Source organism: Saccopteryx leptura, chromosome 2 (assembly GCF_036850995.1).
Source record: "Saccopteryx leptura isolate mSacLep1 chromosome 2, mSacLep1_pri_phased_curated, whole genome shotgun sequence".
Taxonomy (NCBI): domain Eukaryota; kingdom Metazoa; phylum Chordata; class Mammalia; order Chiroptera; family Emballonuridae; genus Saccopteryx; species Saccopteryx leptura.
In genome coordinates, this window is record NC_089504.1 from 231,463,853 (window position 1) to 231,469,852 (window position 6,000).

A 6,000-nucleotide genomic window follows, 5' to 3' on the forward strand; every position below is an offset into this window, starting at 1 on the left:
TTCAAAAAATTCAAGAGGAAGGAAGACTTCCAAGCTCCTTTTATGATGCGAGCATAATTCGATTCCAAAACCAGGCAAAGACAACACAAAGAAAGAAAATTATAGGCCAATATCCCTGATGAATTTAGATGCTAAAATCCTCAACAAAATATTAGCCAACTGGATTCGGCAATATATGAAAAAAAATCATACACCATAATCAAGTGGGATTTATTCTGGGGTGGCAAACCCGGTACAATATTCACAAATCAATCAATGTGATTCATCACATAAACAAAAGGAAGGAAAAAAACCACATGATAATTTCAATAGTTGCAGAAAAAGCATTTGGTAAAATCCAGCACCCATTCATGATCAAAATTCTCAGCAAAGTGGGAATACAGCCTGACCTGTGGTGGCGCAGTAGATAAAGCATCAACCTGGAAACACTGAGGTTGCCGGTTCAAAACCCTGGCTTGCCTGGTCAAGGCACATATGGGAATTGATGCTTCCTGCTCCTCCCCCTTCTCTCTCTCTCTCTCTCTCCCCCCCCTCTCCTCTCTAAAATAAATAAATAAGAAATTTAAAAATATGTATTAAAAATTTTTTAAAAAGTGGGAATACAGGGAACATACCTCAACATGATTAAGGCCATCTATGACAAACCCACAGCCAACATCATACTCAATGGACAAAAATTAAAAGTAATCCCCTTAAGATCAGGAACAAGTCAGGGGTGCCCCTTTCACCACTTTTTTTTTTTTTTTGTATTTTTCTGAGGTTGGAAATGGGGAGGCAGTCAGACTCCCACAGGCACCCGACCAGGACCCACGCGGCATGCCCACCAGGGGGCGATGCTCTGCTCATCTGGGGTGTCGCTCTGTTGCAATCAGAGCCATTCTAGGGCCTGAGGCAAAGGCCACAGAGCTGTCCTCAGCGCCCGGGCCAACTTTGCTCCAATGGAGCCTTGGCTGCGGGAGGGGAAGAGAGAGAGAGGAAGGAGAGGGGAGGGGTAGAGAAGCAGATGGGCGCTTCTCCTGTGTGCCCTGGCTGGGAATCGAACCCAGGACTCTCACACGCCAGGCCGACGCTCTACCACTGAGCCAACCGGCCAGGACCTCACCACTCTTATTCAACATAGTTCTGGAAGTCCTAGCCACAGCAATCAGACAAGAAGAAGAAATAAAAGGCATCCAAATGGGAAAAGAAGTAAAACTATCATTTGCAGGTGAAATGATATTGTATCATATATAGAAAACCCTAAAGTCTCAATCAAAAAACTACTGGACCTAATAAATGAATTTAGCAAGGTGGCAGAATGGCAGGATATAAAATTAATACTCAGAAATCAGAGGCATTTTTATACACCAACAATGAACTGTCAGAGAAATTAAGGAAACAATCCCCTTCACTATTGCAACCAAAAAAATTAAGTACCTAGGAGTAAATTTAACCAAGGAAATTAAAGACTTGTACTCAGAAAATGATAAAATGTTGATAAAAGAAATCAAGGAAGATACAAACAAGTGGAAGCATATACCATGCTCATGGTTAGGAAGAATAAACACCATTAAAATGTCTATATTACCCAAAGCAATTTATAAATTTAATGCAATACCAATTAAAATACTAATGACATACTTCAAAGATATAGAACACATATTCCTCTCTCGGTTCCTGAGATTAGCATTAGAGCAGAGAGCAGGTTGGAGAGCACAGTAAGGCCACATGGAAGAGAGAAGCAGCCAAGATGGTGGAGTGCTGAAAGAAGCCAGTATGTGCAGAGTTTGTGCAGAGAGGAGATGGGGAACAGAGGTGAATGAGACTGGTGAGCTTAGAAACCTTTGATTCTAAGAAACTCAGATAAGTCAGTAGCTTTGTGAGTACTGAATGAGTGGGTTTTGGAGCCCAGTGTGTGTTTTTACTTGCCCGCCGGGTGCAAGCTAGGATTAAAGATGGTGGCCCCACCAGTTCTTGGCTCCATTTCATTACCGACTGTCCGAATCTAATGCGAACCTGCACAGGCCAGGCGGCTGTGATGGTGGCAGTGCCTACTGGCCAAACGTTTGGCGTAGTCTGTGGCAGGATTCGATACAGATGAGTATGGAGCCACCTTTGAGTGGTGGAATAGAGCAGTGGTCCCCAACCTTTTTTTGGGCCATGGACCGGTTTAATATCAGAAAATATTTTCATGGACCGGCCTTTAGAGTGGGACGGATAAATGCACAAAATAAAATTATGCGACCGGCGTAAAAACTGGTATTTTTAAATATAATTGTCAAACTTAAGAGCATCAAGAGTGAGTCTTAGATGGATGTAACAGAGGGAATCTAGTCATTTTTTTTTTTTTTTTGTATTTTTCTGAGATTGGAAACGGAGAGGCAGTCAGACAGATTCCCTCATGCGTCCGACCGGGATCCACCCGGCATGACCACCAGGGGGCAATGCTCTGCCCATCTGGGGTGTCGCTCTGTTGCAACCAGGGCCATTCTAGTGCCTGAGGCAGAGGCCACAGAGCCATCCTCAGTGCCCGGGCCAACTTTGCTCCAATGGAGTCTTGGCTGCGGGAGGGGAAGAGAGAGACAGAGAGGAAGGAGAGGGGGAGGGGTGGAGAAGCAGATGGGCGCTTCTCCTGTGTGCCCTGGCCAGGAATCGAACCCGGGATTCCTGCATGCCAGGCCGACACTCTACCACTGAGCCAACCGGCCAGGGCCTAGTCATTTCTTAAAAATAAAACTTCGTTCAGACTTAAATATAAATAAAATGGAAATAATGTAAGTTATTTATTCTTTCTCTGCGGACTGGTACTGGTCCGCAGCCTGGGGGTTGGGGACCACTGGAGTAGAGGACTGGCTGCTGTTATGGTTCCCCATGGCTGTCTGTCCTTTGGGGACCGTAGGCTGGCTGACTTACAGCCATGTGTGAGGAAACCGAGAGCTATATGGAAGAGGCTGCCCGGGACCTGTAAACCAAGCAGTGGAAGGAGCTGGAGCAAACATGGGAGAAACAGATGCTGACCCTGGAGCTGGAGCAGCTGCTGGAGGAGGATTCACAGATTCGTGAGTTGCAGATTGCCCTGAATGTTGTGGAAAGCCAGCAGTGGCGGGAGGCCGGGGCTGAGACTGAAGCTGGAGCTGCAAGGTCTGCAGAGCTGAAGGCGGTGGCAGCCTGGGGCTCGAGCCCGGCACCACAAGCTGGTGTTTTCAGTTCCTCTTTGGAGGATGAGGAGAATTGGGCTGGAGTTGCAATCCGCAGTCTCCAGAAGATGAGAGCCCAGCTGGAAGGAGCACCTACTACGGCCCTGGTAGGTCTACGATTTTGGGACATACGGGTGGATGCCATCATGCTCTCTGGAGCAGAGATGGAAATGCTGACTGTCATTGCCGAGTGCTCCTCTTTGGGACAGTGTAAGACCTGCCAGGATGGCAGGAATGAGGGGGGTGGCTGACGCCACATGTGCGTGGACTGATTTCCTAGACTACGATCGGAGTGGGCACTGGCTCCTTTGTTGGATGGACTTATGGATTTTGGACAATGTGGAATACCCTGATGGAGGTGGGGGGCGGCTTTGCTGGAGGGCTTCCCCCTGCCCCGGGAAACTTTTCCCATAGCTAGAAAGAAGGCCGAGGACATTTTGCACTTTTGGCAAAGTGCTCAGAGACTGGTGATGTGTACCTTTGTAATTGTTGAAATTGTATGATTTGTCATGTTGCTGTAAAACAAAACAAAACAAAACAAAAAAAACCCAAACAACAACACATATTCCAAAAATTTATATGGAACCCAAAAAAAACAACAAAAAACCACGAATAGCCTCAGCAATCTTGAAAAGGAAGAATAAAGTGGGAAGTATCACACTTCCTGATATCAAGTTGTACTACAAGGCCATTGTACTCAAAACAGCTTGGTACTGGCATAAAAACAGGCATATAGATCAATGAAACAGAACAGCAAACCCAGAAATAAACCCACACCTATATGAACAACTGATATTTGACAAAGCAGGTAAGAGCATACATTGGAGTAAACACAGCCTCTTCAACAAATGGTGTTGGGAAAATTGGACAGCTACCTGCAAAAAAATGAAACTAGACCACCAACTTACACCATTCACAAAAATAAACTCAAAATGGATAAAAGACTTAAATGTTAGCGTGAAACCATAAGCATCTTAGAAGGAAACAGGCAGTAAGCTCTCTGACATCTCTCGCAGCAATATATTTGCTGCTTTATCTCCACAGCAAGTGAAATAAAAGACAGGATAAACAAATGGGACTATATCAAACTAAGGGACCAGAGGAAAAGAGGACAGGGGGAAAGGGGATGATAGGATGGATAAACCTGAAGGGAAGGGGGGAGGGCGTTATGAGGAGTGGGGCAAGGGAGATGTTGAGGGAATATGGGGGCGGGGCGATACATTCAGGGCAACACTAGAATCTATGTAAACATAATAAATTAAAATCAATGAAAAAAAATAAAAATGCATAATTGTGCTAAGGCCATGAACTATTTTTTTCAACTATCTTTTAATGTCTTACCACATGGCTAACATCAGTTATGAATTTATACATTTCAATAGGAGGAAAATATGTATTTTGTCAGCAATGCTAAGCACACGTTTCCAACGCAGTTTTCAGGTAGCCTGAAGAAAAGCTTCTGCACAGCTAAAGACAGTAAGAACAGAATAAAAAGACAAACTACACAATAGGAGAACATATTCAACTGTACATCTGATAAGGGGTTAATAAACAAAATTTATAAAGAACTTGTAAAACTCAACACCAGGAAGAAACAATCCAATCAAAAAATGGGCAAAAGAGATGAATAGACACTTCTCCAAAGAGGACATACAGATGGCCAATAGACATATGAAAAAATGTTCAACATCACTAATCATTAGAGAAATGCAAATTAAAACCACAATGAGATATCACCTCACACCAGTCAGAATGGTGCTCATCAACAAAACATCACAGGATAAGTGCTGGCGAGGATGTAGAGAAAAGGGAACCCTCCTGCACTGCTGGTGGGAATGCAGACTGGTGCAGCCACTGTGGAAAATAGTATGGAGATTCCTCAAAAAATTGAAAATTGAACTGCCTTTTGACCCAGCTATCCCACTTTTAGGAATATACTCCAAGAACACCATAGTACTGTTTGAAAAGAAGAAATGCACCCCCATGTTTATTTATTTTGTTTTTTTGGGGTTTTTTTTTAATTTATTTATTTTTTACAGAGACAGAGAGTGAGTCAGAGAGAGGGATAGACAGGGACAGACAGACAGGAATGGAGAGAGACGAGAAGCATCAATCATTAGTTTTTTATTGCGCGTTGCAACACAGTTGTTCATTGATTGCTTTCTCATATGCGCCTTGACCGCGGGCCTTCAGCAGACTGAGTAACCCCTTGCTGGACCCAGCAACCTTGGGTTCAAGCTGGCGAGCTTTTGCTCAAACCAGATGAGCCCACTCTCAAGCCAGCGACCTCGGGGTCTCGAACCTGGGTCCTCTGCATCCCAGTTCGACGCTCTATCCACTGTGCCACCGCCTGGTCAGGCCACTCCTATGTTTATTGTGGCATTGTTTACAATAGCCAATATCTGGAAACAGCCCAAGTGTCTGTCAGTGGACGAATGGATTAAAGAGCTGTGATATATACACAATGGAATACTACACGGCCGTGAAAAAAAAGAAACTCTTACCTTCTGTGACAACATGGATGGACCTGGAAACTTATGTTAAGTGAAATAAGCCAGGCAGAAAAAGAAAAATATCATGACCTCACTCATTTGAGGAATCCAATGAACAATGTGAACTGAGAAATGGAATTGAGACAGAGGAGAGATCAAAGGGACCAGAGGAAAAGAGGACAGGGGGAAAGGGGATGATAGGATGGATAAACCTGAAGGGAAGGGGGGAGGGCGTTATGAGGAGTGGGGCAAGGGAGATGTTGAGGGAATATGGGAGCGGGGCGATGCATTCAGGGCAACGCTAGAATCTATGTAAACATAATAAATTAGAA